Here is a 17,539-nt window from a genome sequence, read left to right as displayed (position 1 = left end):
CTTTCCCTATAATCAATTATTAAGTTGATTACACCATGTCTTGAGAATACATTGCTAAATGACAGAATCTCTCAGAGAACATAAAATCTTGATTCTCTATAAAATGACATAAAACTCCAGCACACAGAAATCTCATCCATTAGAAACTAGCAGGGCAGCCTGGATGTCGAGTAATTAGAAACAGCAGTCTTTAAACAAGGCTCAAAGATATTCAGATACCCCAAATATAGCTTGTTTAAATATGCACACATACACACACATGCATACACAGGAAAGCTCTGGATCCAGGCCAGACTTGGTGAAAGTACCCTTCCTTTTCCAAGCAGAACGCTCAGGCAGGGAGTAAAATACCTCACTGTTGGGAGGGCCTTAGATGGATCATCTTTGTGCTTACAGCTTAAGATCTACTCCCCAGTCTTCTAAACAAGTAAATAATTGAAGACCATTACCACTTTTGGGGCTCTCTCACAGGCTTCTTAGCCTCCCATCAAAGCCAAGCTCTGTGTCTAAAAGCAGCAGCCACACTGAGCAGAGTCTCAGGGAGACTACTGATTAATTGCTTTTGCATTTTGGAAGCGCATCCAAAGATGTTGTACAATAGTGTTTGTTTTTGCCGTTGCCAAACCTTGTTTAGGAGGGCTCTGGAGGATGACAAGGATGCACTCAAGATGGTGAGAGAGGTGCGCGTGATCAGCCCAGGTGCGCTTGCCAACTCTGCTCCCAGGGAAGCTTCTGAAAGCAGGTATGAGGAGGGTGGGGGGTGGGGGGGCGGGTGGGAAGGGATGAAATCCACACCGCTGGTCATGGCCTCGGCCACTCCACGCCTTCTTCCTTGGCATCACTGGAGACTCAGCCTAAATAAAGACCACCAATTAGAGTTCTGAGAAATCCTCGATTTGCTGGCAGTCGGGAGGCAGAAATAGGAAACCAAGGAGAGGCTTGCCCTCTTAAGCCTTGTGGGTGCCAAAGGCCTTACTGAAATTCAGTAATAGATGATGGCGAGCACGGACTCATTTCGTTCCGGCAAATTCTGTCAGCATCAGCAGGCCTCACACTGTGATCTGCCTTTCTGCCTCTCCCTCTATCAACTCCACATGTTGCCCCGGTGGCTGTCTTTGTACTTAATAGAACTTGTCAAAACTTATCTATCGGTTGCATGGAGAGCAGACGTGGGTGGTCAGGGGAGGGCCAGCTGGGTGCGGACTGCCATTCCTGGTGGCCACAGACATCCCCCTGCTCGGTTCTTCTCTAAATTAAGGGGACATTTTGATGAGTCACTGGGTTTTTAAATAATTCTCACACCGGCCGCTGGATTAATAGCACATTTATGTTTATTTGAAATCCCAATCTTTACTTTCATGTGGATTTTTGGAGGTTCTCAAAACTCTGAGAGAAATAAGCCATGTTTCCATTTGTTTGGAGGAGTTTTTAATATCTTGGATGTATATGTTTATGAATGTAAATATACACAAATATGTAAACATGTGTGAATGTACATTATTTTGTATATTTGCATATGTGTACATTTAGCAGCGTGGCCATATTATATGTGTATGTACAGATACATACAGAGTAATGTTTATGTACAAACTGTCATGGACATATTTATACACACACACACAAATTCATATATATATAAAATATAGATCCATATATAAGATCTATATTTCCATAAGATGTTATGGAAAAACCCAAACAAATGTTTTGGCCAACCCAATACATGATCTATATTTTTTAATATATATTTATATATAAACATCATATATACATACTATATGTGGTATGATGATGTTATGGCCAGGCTGATTGTGTGTGTATATGTGTTCATACATATATATACAAACACACATATATTAATATATGTGCACACATCTCAATATTTGCATATATATTGCATACATATATATGCGTGCGCACACACACACACACACACACACACACACACACACACACCCAAGTTTTGCATACCCAGATGACCTTTTCTGTCCCTGATATAACAACACAGTATGTCCTTCCAAGAAATCGGTCTGTGTCACACCCAGTGACATCTCCCTGCCAAGAGTCCGATGTTCCCTGAGCTGCATCCAGTGCCACTGGCATGCTGTGTGGCTGGCCTCTCTCTGGGACTTACCCACCCATTACCTAGCCTGAGAGCCAGGGAAAGGAGATTCTGGTAATGGACCAGCTGAAAATTATCCTTGGCCATGTAGGAATCCCACAACCCTGACCTCAGGCCTTTCCCTTTGTGCCACTGAGAATTCCAGGAGGAGCTGGAATGGGATGGCAAAGTTGTGTGACCTGGTCATTTTACCTGTAACATGTAGGCGGCACATATGTATAGTGGTACAATCTGAGGTACTGGAATGAGCATGGGGGTGGAGCCTGTCAGGCCTGGGTTCTGCAGTTACCAGATACAAGATTTTGAACAAAACTGGATTTCTTACTGGCAAAATGAAGTTATTAATATGTTTTATTTGGGAAAATAATACTAAGTGCAACTAGTATACTACAACCCCCAGATCTCAAGAAATAAAATCCCATAAAACCGATTATATTTCTTGCTCATACCACAGTCCAATGGGGGTGAGCAGAGCAGGAAGTGGAACAGGGACATCCTACTCCCTGGATCTGGTGGGTGACTACGGCTCATTTCTTCTGGTGGCTCTGCCATGCTGTAGGGACTCAGAGTGCCCCAGTGGATTCTCTCCATCTGACCAGCCAGTGAGCAGAGTGAGAGAGCACAGAGCAGCACAAAGCAGCATGGCTTTTAGAGGACAAGTCTGGAAATGGTACATGTCACTTTTAGCCATATTCCAATAGCCAGAAATGAATCTCATGACCCAACCTAACTGCAGGAAATCTGGGAAATGTAGTTTAGCTGAGTATCTAGGAGTGGAATGAAATGGGTTTGGTCAACATCTATTTGACAGGGTTGGGAGCATTAAATAATGTCCTGTATTTAGAGCCGCCAGTATAATCCTACTTCCTCATGTCACTGTACCTGCTTTCATTATTGTTATTGCTGCTGCTGCTACTACTATTGTTATTATCTTTATTATTTGCCAAGCAGAGAAGAAATTGTTAGCAGCATTCTTTTAAATATCTCACTTTAAGATGGTGTTATTACTATAATCAGAAAATGTTTGCATATATTCTGGAAATAGAAGCAAAAGACATGATACCTTTTTTTCTAAATTTCTAACTTATGGAATATATTTCAATATATATCGATTTATCATCTCTCTTACTTTGGCGTTGGTTCTTGCCTGCCTGTAAAATACTGTCATCTTGCTTTCTGAGACTATTAGGTCCAGGCATTCCACCATCCAACAGGTGGGATTCCAATTCTTTGTGTGCTATGCTTGCGGAAGGTCACTTCCCTGATATTTGCAATTACTTCACAGTTGGTGGGTTTTTAATGCCCCACATCTTTGCCATAGTTGAGAATAAGCATACATGAACTCCAATTCTTCTCCTTTAGCTGAACTAACAAATGTTTACGTCCCCAAGGCTTGTCCCTGGTCAGAAACTCATGATTCATCTGAATTCTTAATTTATTCATAACACTCCTATGCAAATTAATTCCCACCCCCAGCAGGTACCTAAGGTCAGTCAAGTGACAAGGATTTGTGCTGGGTCTGGAGGAAAGGGTCTCGTACCTGAAGCTGGGAAATATCAAGTCAGGAGAATTCAATGGGCTTAAAGCTGTGGCAGAAGTTGAAGCCCACATTCTGGGGGAGAGTTCAAAGGGCTCATCAATGCAAAAGAACATCTTAGTGTGTTGGTCCCCAGGTCTGGATTAGAATTGTGATTCTGTTATTTACTATCCATACAATATTAGGAAGCCACTTTCCTTTTCTAGTTTAGTTTTCTTATCTGCAATGTGTAAAACAGCAGAACCAACCTTTAAGGAGACGGTTTTGAGGATTAAATGAGATAATGTAAGTAAAGTCCTCAGCACGACACTCAGCACATAGAAAATACTTGATTGAAAACTAGTGCAAACCAAGCAAGCCAAACGTAATGACCACTTCTGGCTTTTAGGAGGTACCCAGAGTGGGCTAGGACTAGCAGAGCCACACAGCAACTCTAATAAATTCATTTTCTATCTCAATTGACCAACTGACTCTGATATCAACAAGAGAGACTGCATCTGGCCCAACCCTCACCATCCAACACCTTTTCAGAAGAATGGGTTGGTATAGAGTAGAACTTCTGCCCAGATCACTGATATGAGGGACTTGTAATTCAGCGGAGACCCTGTTTTGCTTTTGGAGCTAAACAGCCCTAGATCAACTTGTTGTAAATCTTAAATGTCCTATGCTCTCTCTGACTTGTACACACTATGTCCCCACCACTGTGAATGCAAGATAATTGGGTATCTTCAGTTTTGGAAGACTGTGCTTTTCACTATTCTGTGTGTTAGGAATTTCATGCTGCTCATTCACGTCTCAGTTTTCCACACTAAATCATTAAATCCCTCTATGCCCATAGAACTGTGCCACAAGGGAAGAGGGGGCCACAAGGGAAGAGGGGGCCAGTTTTTTGTTGTTGCTGAATGCAGGAATGAATAAACAGCAGCATTAAGAGGTGATTTTTCTAGAGCACTTTCCTTTGGGATCACAGAAGTCGGATACATTTTTTTTCCATGCAGCACTATGTTAAATATGTATTTGTTCATTTCTCTCCTGTAACATCCCCTCCATCTGACTCATAGATAAAGGTAGACCAGATCACAGAGTTAACTGTTCTTCTGGAGAGTGAACAGGGCTTTGAGCTGGGAATCTTAGGTTAGAGCCCCAGATGTGCCACAGAGCATCAAATGAACGTGGGCAAGTTACACAAAGTACCTGTTAGGAACTGAATGTGTCACCCCCGAATTCATAAGCTGAAGCCCTCCCCTTCCCCTCAATGTCATGGTAGGGCCTTTGGGAGGTAACTAGAATTAGATGAGGTCACAAGAGTAGAGTCCCTATGTTGGGATTAGTGCTCTTATCAGAGTCACGAGAGAGCTTTGCTGTCCCTGCCTCTGCCGTGTGAGGATACAAGGAGAAGTCAGAAGTTGGCAACCAGAAAGAGAGCTCTCACCAGAACCCGACCACGCTGGCACCTTGATCTTGAACTTCCAGCCTCCAGAACTGTGAGAAATAAATTTCTGTTGTTTATAAACTTCCCAGTCTATGATATTTTCATGGCAGCAGCCTGAATGGAGTAAGTACCTAAGCCAGAATTTACTCCTTTGTGCAAGGAGGAAGCTTGACTTCATAGTCATGAAAGCTGTGTTTCCAGACGTGTGTTCTGATGAACAACTGGATGTAGGTCCTGGGACTTCCTCAGATACTCTGTCTAAGAAGCTCTACGGGTGGAGCCCAGGCATCTGCATTTTTAACAAGCTCCCAAAGTGATTTGAGGGCACGCTGTTTTCTAAAGTTCTCTTTTGCAGAAATATTGTAGGATCATAGCCCTGCAGGGTACTTGTCTTGCAAAGGGATTACTTGCACACGTGTGATTAGCTCACCTCTTTACACTGTAATATAAATTATGTTGATTTTCTTTTTTAGAAAAGCTTTCAATATACGGTTTCTGTGATTATTAAGAGATTCAGCTGTATGGTCACCTCCTGTGGAAATTCTTCCCATAATATCCTCCTCCCTTGCCCTCTCTGCTTTCTGTGCATCCCAGTAGGCTGGCCTGATTGAGATAATTTTATATTCCCACAGTGTATTCCCAAACTGCAAACCTTGATCAGTAAAAAATTGTTGAACAAACCAATTAACAAATCCGATTTTAAGCTCATTCAAGATTATCTTGTTAGAGCTATTTTCAGCTTTTATTCTAGAAACGGGTAGCACCACATCACAAGTATGTCCTGCATCCTTCTTTCCCTCAATATTATCCCTTATCTGTTCTGCACACATAATAGTAGTTCTTACCCTGCTAAGCAGTAAAGGAAACAATGGCAACAGAAACAACTTTGTCCCTGCCCTCCAGGAGGAATGGCAGGGCTGCCCAGGAAGACAGAGGTGTAAACAGGCCATGGGAAATGCATACACAACGGTCCCACCTGCTGGGTGAGCAGAGAAGGCAGGCCCTTCACCCCATCTGCAGGGTCATGGAGGGCTACCCAGGCCAAGTGCAGCCTAAGCAGAAGCCCAGAGAACTAGGCAGAGACAGAGGGGCCGATGGAGGAAAACCAAGTGTAAAGGCACCTGCACCTTGAACTTGGCATGCTCATATTTTGTCCTCTTTTACATCCACAAGTTTCCTCTCCTGGCCTGAGCTGTAAAGTTACCATAGGTGTTCACTTTCTCTTTTTCTTTGTTTTTTAAAACTTTTATTGGAGTATAGTTGATTTACAATGTTGTGTTAGTTTCAGGTGTACAGCAAAGTGAATCAGTTATACATGTACATATATCCATTCTCTTTTAGATTCTTTGCCCATATAGGTCATTACAGAGTATTGAGTAGAGTTCCCTGTGCTGTACAGTAGGTCCTTGTTCGTTACCTATTTTATATATAGCAGTGTGTTCCTCAACAGACCTAGGCCAGGCTTGGGTGTCTCAAGGCTGTGACTCTTTAAATTTAGGACAGTCGCACATTTGGAGGACCACATACTTTTGGTGCCTTTCTGCTATGTGTTTTTTTTGGTTTGTTTGTATGTTTTTGTTTTTGTTTTTGTTTGTTTTTTTATTGGAGTATGATTGCTTTACAATGGTGTGTTAGTTTCTGCTTTATAACAAAGTGAATCAGTTATACATATACATATGTTCCCATATCTCTTTTCTCTTGCGTCTCCCTCCCTCCCACCCTCCTTATCCCACCCCTCTAGAGGGGGAAGGGTAAGCTGTGACAAAGTGAGAGAGTGGCATGGACATATGTTTTGTTTGTTTTTACTACACTTTCTCCCTTTCTCTTTCTTCTGCTCACACAGCAACCTGTGCTTCCTTCTACGTGAATACTACTTGTCCAGGGTCACAGATTCAAACACCTCCCTGGGCCAGAAAGGTGATGAATCATAGTTATGGATATGGGGAGTGGTGGAACCTCTGAGGATCTAGATAGCACATGCCCTATTTCCAATTCACTGTCTTGCTCTGAGCCAGCCAAACAGAACACCTCTGCTTGGTGGATCTGGACCACTAGCCTCCCATGTGTGACCTCTCTCAGTGAGGTCCCGGGGGCAGAGCTGATGTGTTATTTATTTTCCAATCTCTGGAGCTCTGGGAACAGTAGGCATTTAGGAACTGTTTGTGTTTGAATCAAAATGAACTTTCCCAGCAGAACTTTTGAAAACACCGGCTGTGCAAATTCTGATCCACCCTGCGTGATTATCTGCTCAGTCAGATAAAGGTAAATTAGTAAATGGATGAGTAAGAAAAAAGAGACTCTGAAATGATAGGAAACTTGCCTCAGATGATTCACCTAGTAAGAGATCAAGTTAGGATTTACATCTAGTGGTGCCTGGCCCCAACCACTGTGGTGTTCTGTGCAACACAGGAAAACAAAAATTGCCTATAGTAACAATTCGATCAGAAGATTTCTTTTTAGTTGTCAAACAAATCGTCAAAGGCCATTCTCATCATGTCATCCTCTTGCTTAAAACTCTTCCCATTGTTCTAAGTGCAAAGACAAAGTTTCTTAACATGGCCCATAGGACCCTACAGGGTACAGACCACACAACTCCCTTGCTTTAGGATCCTAGCCTTACAATCCTTCAAGATTTCCTTGTTTACTTGGAATTTGCACTTAGTTTCCTCTGCTGCAAATCCCTCCCTCACCAACCCCTTGCTTAAGACGAATTTATCCCCCTCCTCCAGCTCTTTTTTTTTTTTCTTTCTTTTTTGGCTGTGCCGTGTGGCTTGTGGGATCTTAGCTCTTAGACCAGGGATTGAACCCAGGTCCTCAGCAGTGAGAGGGTGGAGTCCTAATCACTGGACCTCCAGGGACTTTCCTATCCTCCAGCTCCTTACTTTAGAATCTCTTCTCCAGAAATCATCCTCTAACATCTCTGCCTAAGTATAATCCCTCTGCCGTATTGCCATCATCCTCCACGCTGTCCCTTTACAGCTGAGCTTACACAATCATGCATTAACTACCTAGAGTGTTGCTTGGACTGGCAGAGACAGTGCCTATCTTGTCCTGTTATACTGCCAATACCTAAGGCAAGGTTTGGCCCAGAACCAGTGACCAATAAATATTTGTTCAGTGAATGGATGGAAGTTGCCCATTATCAGGGATGCATGCATGAGTGTCAGCCAGCTGGCCAGTCTTCAATGATGGAGCTGCTGGGCGTTGTGTGTAAAAGGTGGGGAAAGGGTAGGGTTAGGATAGCCGATTCTGAGAATCCCTTCTGGGACTCTGAGCCTACGCTGTCTCTCCCAAAGGTCCAGAGGACATTTATGGGGCTCGTGCTGCTTGCACGGCAGTCTGAGACCTGTATAAAGTAGGTCAGGTACCATGATATAACTCGACAAGTCACTCACGAGAGACCCTGCTGTCCCAAACAATTCAAGTCAGAGAACCAAGCCATGGCTGAATAGGCAGAGGACGAGGATGTTTATTAAGGTGATAGAGCATAATGAACCCAGGGCAACAGAGGGATGTCTGACTCGTATTAAATCAGTTATCAAACACTACAGCAGTGTCCCCTCTTCTCCGTGGCAGCGGTGCTAGCCAGTGACATGTTAGGTCAATCAAGGCATATGCAATCACAGTTGCTGTAAAAACAAGCACTAAAATCCCTTTTCCAGTCTAATTTAGTGCTTGGATTTCTACTGGACCCTCCCAATCACTGTGCATAGAATATAATGACAAGGTGACTTTGGGACAGCTCCTTCTACCATCTCTGGACTATTTCAACCCTCAATATTTGTGGCAAGCAGCTTCCAAATCTGTTGAAAGTCAACAGGGCTTAAATACTCAGTCATTTTAGGAAAAGAGACATATATCAGTCTCTCCAAAGAGGGTGTAGCAAGCAAGTGACAAAAAGGACTTTGAAAGAATGGGTTGATCAGAGGTAAATTGATTATGAAGGTTACCCTGATGGCAAAACTTCTGGATCACTATTGACTACAAAACAATGCCCAACCTTCTAGAATGGTGTTTGGTGTCTCCTTCAATCTGGTGCCCACCTGCTCCTCGAATTCACTCCATCCCCTTCTCTGAGTGCACAGGGTTCCTTGTTCTCCAAACTTTTTGCCATTGCCCATCTCCACAGAGAAAACTTCCCAGACAACCCTCTCCTCACAATACTGTGGCCAAATGCGTAAACACACATTATAGCATTTATTAAATTATTAACTCATGTCCCTGCTGGTCTGGGCCCCCCCGAGACTGTATATCGTCAAGGGCAGGAGCTATTATTTAGTGTTTTCTCATATAAGCCTCAGTGCTTGGTGTAGTTTCTGGCAAACAGGCAGTATCACATACACAGAAGTTTAATTCATCAAAGAGTGAGCAGAGAGATGAATGAATGGATGAATGCAGGATTGGGAAGCAAAGGGTTGGTGCTGCAAAAATGTGGACCTTTCTCCAAGAGCCAGCTGAAGCCACTGAAGAGTTTACAGGAGGGACTTATATATCTGCCTTAGAAAAATCAATCCAGCTACAGGGAATGGTGGTTGGAGAGACCTCAGGCAGAGGGACTTGTGGGGAAGATGTAAAAGTCCACCAAACACATGATGGTGGCCAGGTGAGGTGACAGTCGATCTAGAAAGAAATTAATGGATAAGGAAGGTAATTAGGACCTAATTTAAACAAGACTTGGTAAATATTTGAATAAGGGTGGTAAGGATGGCTTCCTGATCTCTGCCATGAATAAGTGGGTAGATGGAAACATTATTTAATGAGATGGGAAATTGTTTTAAATTGCATAGTGACTCTTTCCAGAATTATTTTTGACATGTGTGTTAAATTCCATAATCATATTAATAAATTATTAGTTGACTCTAGTGTATCTTTCTAAAGTTTTTTCATAATAAAGGGTATGTGAGTTAAATTGTACCCATTCAGAGAACTTGCGTGTATTTCTGTTGCCTATGAATTTCTGTTTTAATTAGCTAATTTTGTTGATCATAATTTGAAGCTCTTTTGGTGTTGATTAGGTTGAGGTTTATTTTTGTTCTGATACCTTGTATATCTGACAGTATATTTATTTTGCTTTACACTCAAAATAAAGTTGACTACAGAAAATTCTTTGGGTAAAATATTTTTTTACATCAGAATTTCATGGAGATTCATATTTAGGGTTGCAAAGGAAAACACACATGCGCTTGTTTCATTTTTCACAATCACTGTGGTGAAAAATATCTTCTTTGGGTCTAACAGGCAAGTATATGACAACAGATGGCAGAACCCGTAAGTGTGTATCCATGTTGTTCGGACTTCGATTTGTGAGTTTGGAAGATGTAAATGAAACTTTTGAATACCTTGTGGAGAATGCAGAAGAAAAGGTAGATGACCTAATGGATTAGGTTGAGAGAGTGTACGTCTGTGAAAACTGTGGCAGAGGCAGGAGACCATAAGCTCCAAGATTTCCACCGGAAACTTGGGATGTTTGTACATTGGTACTGAATGGCTATCACAGAATGGACAATGCATTAGAAGCCTGCCATAGAAAATTTTAATGAAGTTAAATGTTTGCATTATTTAACAAATCATGGACCAAGTGTCTCCATGCACATTTTGGACAGGACTGATTATCAAGGGACCCTTGGTGTGGACCACATGCCTCAGTGACTATTTTGGAAAGAACCAAATACCCTGCAAGAATAAAAATCAGTAATGTCAGTCCTATTCACCCTGTGATGTAAGAATATTACATCAAACTGCAGTCAATTACTTTTAACAAGCTATTCACAGAAAGTGAGAAATCAATTTGAGCAGATGTATGTTTATGGACAGTAATGAATGATACCTTTAAATGTGAAATATTTCCTCTTTATTAGGCATTTTAAAATAATGTGTCATATTTTCATTAAATTTTATAAACATTTCATTTCAAATACTTCATCATTTGGGAAATAGGGAAATTTGAATTTATAGTTGATCAATACATAAATTTTAACAACTAATGTGTGCACCAGAAAAGACTGTTCATTAAATTCCAATGCATTCAATACTCAAGCACTTCTCAGTTGAAATTAGAAAACACTTATAGTCTCTACTACTATTCTAAATACTGGGTACACAGGGGCAGAATTGATCCAGGTCCTTTCCTTCAAGGACCTCACAGTCTGGAGTGGACAGACATTCAAACGAATCATAATGCTGAGGTGAGTGTACCACAGGATGTAGGGAAGTGCCCACAGAGCAGGGAATGATTTATACTCTTCAGAATGGTTGAAATGAGGTATTGAGAGAGACTTCTAGGAAGAGGTGGTTTCTGAACTGAAATGTCACGGGGGCATGGAATTTTAAGATGTGCACATAAATTTGTAAGCAGTTTCTTATTCCTGGAGCATAATATTCAAGGAGGAAGAGATAGACACTGAGGCTGGGTCAGAAGCCCTGTGAGCCTCCTAAGTACTTTTGAATTTATTCTTATTCTGAGAGCTGCCAGGAGACAATCAATTATTTGAGGCAGGGCAGGGATAAAAATCAATTGTTTGTGGCAGGGCAGGAGCCTAATTCCAAGGTGGCCCCTGAAACATCTGCCTCCCTACTTTCCCAGGATCAAATATATGATCACATCAGGATGACATCCTTGGAGCCCACTTTGTTTTTAACAAAGGGAAGGTCAACTTGAGGACACAGGAGGGGAGTGGCATCTCCTGCCTTTGCTGGCTCCAGGTCCTATGTCAGTTCCAGGGTGGAGGTGCTCCTCTTCTGAACTTTCCCCACACAGGTGTGCACCAGGCTCTGCCCTCTCTCGGACGTGGGTTTTATTTCTCCCAGAGACAATGGGATTCTAAGTGCATCGACCAGGAATGAAGGAGGTTGCATCTCTTTTCAGGCTGTGGCCCTGAGCTCTCAGGCCTTAACAATGGCTTGGCTGATAGCAACAGGCTGTCGAAGACTTATTGTCTCTCTGAATTTTGTTGTTTGTACTTTTTTCTTCTCTGTGAAAAGAAAGGGTGCCATTCTTTCCAGAATCCAGCACATTTTTTCTTCTCCCCAGTCACTCAACAACCTTGAAGTTTGCAGCAGTTACAAAAACAACTTTGCCTCCTGGCTCTGCCCTTCAGAGGCCAAGGTTTCTTTCTCAGGGACCGTAGGTTGAAGATTCCCCCAGCAATCAATCCTTCCTGTTAATAATAATGATAAATGCCATTTGTTGAGCACCTTTTCATATGATGAATACGAAGCTAGTTTGTTTCCCTTTTTAATTAAAAATGTTAAAGATTTCATTCTGAGAGAATTTAGATTTATAAATGGGTTGCAAAAGAGAGTGCAAAATTCTCATACACCTTTTACCCAACTACCCCAAATATTTGCACCAACAAGACAGTGATCAAAGACAGCAAATCAATATTCACATACTACTATTAAGGAATCTACAGATCTCATTCAAAGACTGTCCATCTCCCTTTTCCTCTGTTCTAGAATCCAATTCTAGATCACAGACTGCATTTGCTTGCCATGTCCTTTTATCTTTGTAATCTGCAGCCATCTTCCCTCAGTCTTTCCCTGTTTATTGTGACCTTGACACTTTTGAAGAGTCCTGATCAGTTATTTTGTAGATTTGGTTTTGTCTCAAATTAGGTTTGTCTGATGTTTCCTCATGATTAGATTCAAGTTATACATTTTTTGCAGAAACACGAGAAAGGTGATTTAGTTCTCTTCTTAGTATCAAGTGTCCCTGAGATAAATGTGTCTCACTTCTGATCACTTTGGTCACTGGGTTCAAGTGGCATCTGCCAGATCTCTCTACTAAAAAGGTCACTAATTTTATTCTATTACAATCAGTGAAGATCTCATGGCATCAGATTTTGAGACTATGTAAATATCCTGTCTCTCATCATTCTTTCACCCACTACTTTTAGCATCCATTGAGGATTTCTGAGTGAAACACTTTTTACTACAGTGTTTGACAAAGGTGATTTTTAAAACTTTTACATTATTTTTTATATATTTCTAAATTGGGATTCTTTAATAAGGAAGAACTTTCCCTTCCCCTCCATGTATTTATTTATTCAAATATTTATATCAGTATGGATTCATGGGTTCTGGTTTTGTCCTATGGGTTAGAGTCCATCACTATCATTATATAACCTATTGTTTAAATTGTTCTAGTTTGGCCCTTAGGACAAAGTTCATGTTGGTTCCTATGTCCATTTAAGAAGTCCCCGTCTTTTCTTGAACATGTCCTTATTTTTTAGGGACCACAAGATGATATGGGCTCATAATGCACTTTCCTTGCACCAGTCCTTGAATCAACCATTTCTCCAGACTGATTTCCTTTCTTGGAGGATGATACCTAGAAACAAAAATCTGGGTTCTAGGAGTGCTCACTGCTACTGGGTATCACAATTTCCAGGCCCTTTCAGTGGACAATACAGAACTAGCTTTTATATACATTGACTGATTTAATCTTCTCAACAAGCTTCTGGGAAAGAAGTAAATATGGTCATCTTACAGACAATGAAAATGAGAGAATTTGGCACAAATTAATTGAGGTCTCACAACTGAAATGTGGAGGAATTAGAATTAAACTCAAGTGTGCTGGCTTGAGAAGGCAGTGTCCTTCCTACCATGTGGTGCTAATTCCTGGAAGATGAGGACAGGCCTGTCCTCTCCAGTTGGCATGGCAGACCTATACTCCTCATGCCTCTTCTCTGGACATTTTTTTCTAGTTGTCCAGATGGGGGCCTCTGGGCTATCCCACTGAGGCCAACATAGTCTACCTTTGGTCTCACCTTGGACCCTCATGCATTCTTTGATTTACCCCCAAGTAAATCAAAGAATGATAATTACTGATTATTCCTATTCAGGTATTCAGTTCTTTATTCCTCCAGGAAGCCCTCCTTGATAACAACATGCACACAGCATCCATTCATTATACATCAAAATCTTGATCTCACTTGTAGCCAATCAACTGATTAATTATGTGACTATTTGCTTAATGCATAGCTTCTCTGCTAGACTTTAAAATCTGAGAGAGCCAGAATAGTGGTTGGTACATTGCTTGACATATAATAGGTACTTAAGCAATATTTGTCGACTGGACCAGTAGAGGCAGTTGGCCATCTCCTATTCTGCCTCCCAAGGTGTTATACCAGTGGATTCTGGGAAAGCTCCCCTGTGCTTCCCCAGGCTCAAAGGAAATATTTATTTTCTCTCATCTCTCCGCAACAGTAGAAAGGCTATTCCTCTGTCATAAGCAGGGACTCCTTTCTGCTCTTAATTGGTTAATTGTTTAATTAAGTCTAATTGCTTAATTGGATTAATCCCTTCTTGTCCCAAGGGGCATCAGCAGTGGATGGACAAGCTCTCCACCCACTGGGGAGAGGATCTGCTGCAGGATCATCTGAACAGAGCCTTCTTCCCCTTTACGTGGAACCTCTGGATGGAGGTAAAAGTCTCTGCAGATTAGCGGGGCTTCAAGAGAAGGTTAGTTTATGGACTTTGGGGGATGCTGGTGGGGTCAAGATTAAGTGTCTGTACCCTAGGAAGACAGCTAAGATTCCAGATGCACTGCCACTTACCTCGATCTTCCCACAGGAGTCCAGGAGAGGATGGGACAAGCAAGCCCAGCGCTGGAGGGAATGGAGTGTAGGCAACGAAGAGAGCATCCCGATGAGTAGAAATGATGCTGCCAAAGCTGACCCGGCTGCCAGCCTCCACTTCTCCTCTCCCTAAAAAGTGGCCTCATATAATTTCCTTGTGAACCCAGCCCACTGGGTTCTCTATAACGTTGCAGTCAAGCCTCATTTAAGTTGGTAATTTTCAAAAAAGTCTAGTTCAGCCAGTGGGCAACTTTGACTGAACATTCCTACAACTGAACTTTTTCCTTAATTTGGAGACCAGCCCTCACCCTACAGGCCTCCTTTCTCTGAGAGTAGATCCCGGCCTTGTCCAGCAGACTTGAGTCCATGTTCGGAGTAAGAGATGTATCTTGAAATACTGAACCACTGAAATCCATAAAGGCAGGGACTGTTTCTTTCTGTCTGGGACTAAGTCTCTAGAGCCACACCAAGAGTCTGGCACAGGGCAGGAGCCCAATAAGTAGTTAGTGGATGAATGAATCAAACGCCTGTTGCCTTTGTGGCTAAGAGATATATACTTACCCTGTGACTCAGAATGATAGAATGGGGAGGTGGGTCTGGGTCCAGAATAAGGACGGATGTGTTAACAGTCAGCCACCTTATAGGGTCACAGGTGGTGTCTCCACCCCTGTGGGGACTCCAAGGAGACTTTAGGTACAGGCATACTGGAAAGGGAATTTTTGCAGAGTTGGACCAGACAGCTTTTGTGACAGGCCCCCTGTAGCACTAAAATGTTGTGATTCAAAAGATACAACAATGCATAGTGATTAGGGCACAGAGCTTTGGGTCATATACAACTCAGTTTGTAAATTGTAATTTAATTTTATTCCTGATTTCATCATTTTCCACTTTTGTGATTGTAGCAAGTCCTTGTCTGTTAAATTGTCGAATGACAGGGGAGACCACAGCCAAGAGTGTCATGTCTGCTCCATCAGTTTCTACTCCCCACTTGGCATTTGCATCATTGCCACTGTTCTTCCTTGTCTCACACACACACACACACACACACACACACACACACACACACCCCAAATCAGACTGGGGATGTTTTTCTCATTTGGATTTTAAAAGCTGACATGAAAATCCATCACTTGAACTACTTTGCTCACATACAAGGCTCAGGGGAGAGAGTTATTTTTATAAAGTCAGAGGAGGCAACCTGACACGGGCTTCCTGGAGCCCATTTCCAGGTTCTCTGCCAACACGTTGTATGCTTTGAGTTCTCATGGTCCCCAACTCTGAATGAGAAAGTAGCTAGTGTGACCCTCTCCCCAAGAGGCGGGAGTGTTTCTGAACTTGAGAAGAGATGTGTAGACTTCCAGGGAAGGTGTGGGAGCCTACTGGCAGGGTGTTCACCGTTACCTGCTCCTGGACTATTTCTAGGGTATTCTGTTGCTGGAGGCCCCGTAAAAGTGCTACTTTTCTGACAGTGTATTTCACATTTCAGCACATAAAATTTCAAAGGAGGAAAAAACTGGCTTTTAACTTTTCCCCTCTGCAGCTTCTCCAGACTTGACTGTAATTTGCTGGGAATGGTATTTTTTTTTTAAAAAGAAGGAGATGAGGTAGATTTATAATTTTCTTTTTTTCTTTTTAGATGTTGGGGGTAGGAGTTTATTAATTTATTTATGTATTTTGGCTGTGTTGGGTCTTCGTTTCTGTGCGAGGACTTTCTCTAGTTGCGGCAAGCGGGGGCCACTCTTCATCACGGTGCATGGGCCTCTCACTATCGTGGCCTCTCTTGTTGCGGAGCACAGGCTCCAGAAGTGCAGGCTCAGTAGTTGTGGCTCACGGGCCCAGTTGCTCCGTGGCATGTGGGATCCTCCCAGACCAGGGCTCGAACCCATGTCCCCTGCATTAGCAGGCAGATTCTCAACCACTGCACCATCAGGGAAGCCCCTGGGAATGGTATATACACAGCAAAGCCAAAAAGATAGTCTGGGACCTGGGGTGAGACGGCATAAACAATGCCCCCAAAGGCCTGTGACAGCAGGGGGCAAACACGTCTGGTCTAGAGGGGGTTCCCTAAGCCCCCAGGGCTCCTAGTTGGGCTGGAAGACCTTGGGATGTCTGGATCCACGTCTGTTTCAGACTGTTTGGAAAGACATTTGGCAAAATCACCTGTACATTTTGGGCTGTGTTTCTTCAATTGAACAATATTAAAGACACAGATATGTGTTAATCTACTAGAGCAATTTTTGTGCAAAAAAAAAAAAAAAAAAGCATTTCATTCAAATCAGGCCTCTGAGGCGCAGAAAAATAAAGATTTGGAAGCCTAAGGTCTAAGGTCATCTCTAACAGTAGATGAAAAAGTAAAAACTATGGGCAAGGAAACATTTAAAGCACTTTCCATGCTTTTTTTTTTTCAGTACCTTTTGACCAGCTTCACCTATTTTGCCCTCCATCCCCACTTTCACTTCTGGCAACCACCAGTCTATTCTCTGTATCTATGAATTAGGGTTTTTTTTTGTTGTTTATTTTTGTTTGTTTGATTTTTTTAGTAACACATATAAATGAGATCATACAGTGTTTGTGTTTCTGTCTGACTTATTTCACATAGCATAATGCTGTTAAGGTCCATCTATGTTGTACAAATAGCAGGGTTCCTTTTTTTTATGGCTGAATTATGTTATTTATATATGTGTATATATATATATATAAATATATGTATATATAACATATATTATATGTATTATGTTATATATATTATTATAATATAAAATAGTATTTTATATATATGTCACAACTTTATCCATTCATCTATTGATGGTACTTAGGTTGTTTCCATTTCTTGGCTATTGTAAATAATGCTGCAATAAACATGAGGGGGCAGA

This window comes from Lipotes vexillifer, unplaced genomic scaffold (assembly GCF_000442215.2).
Source record: "Lipotes vexillifer unplaced genomic scaffold, Lipotes_vexillifer_v1.1 scaffold262, whole genome shotgun sequence".
NCBI classification, from domain to species: domain Eukaryota; kingdom Metazoa; phylum Chordata; class Mammalia; order Artiodactyla; family Lipotidae; genus Lipotes; species Lipotes vexillifer.
This window is presented reverse-complemented; position numbering follows the sequence as displayed.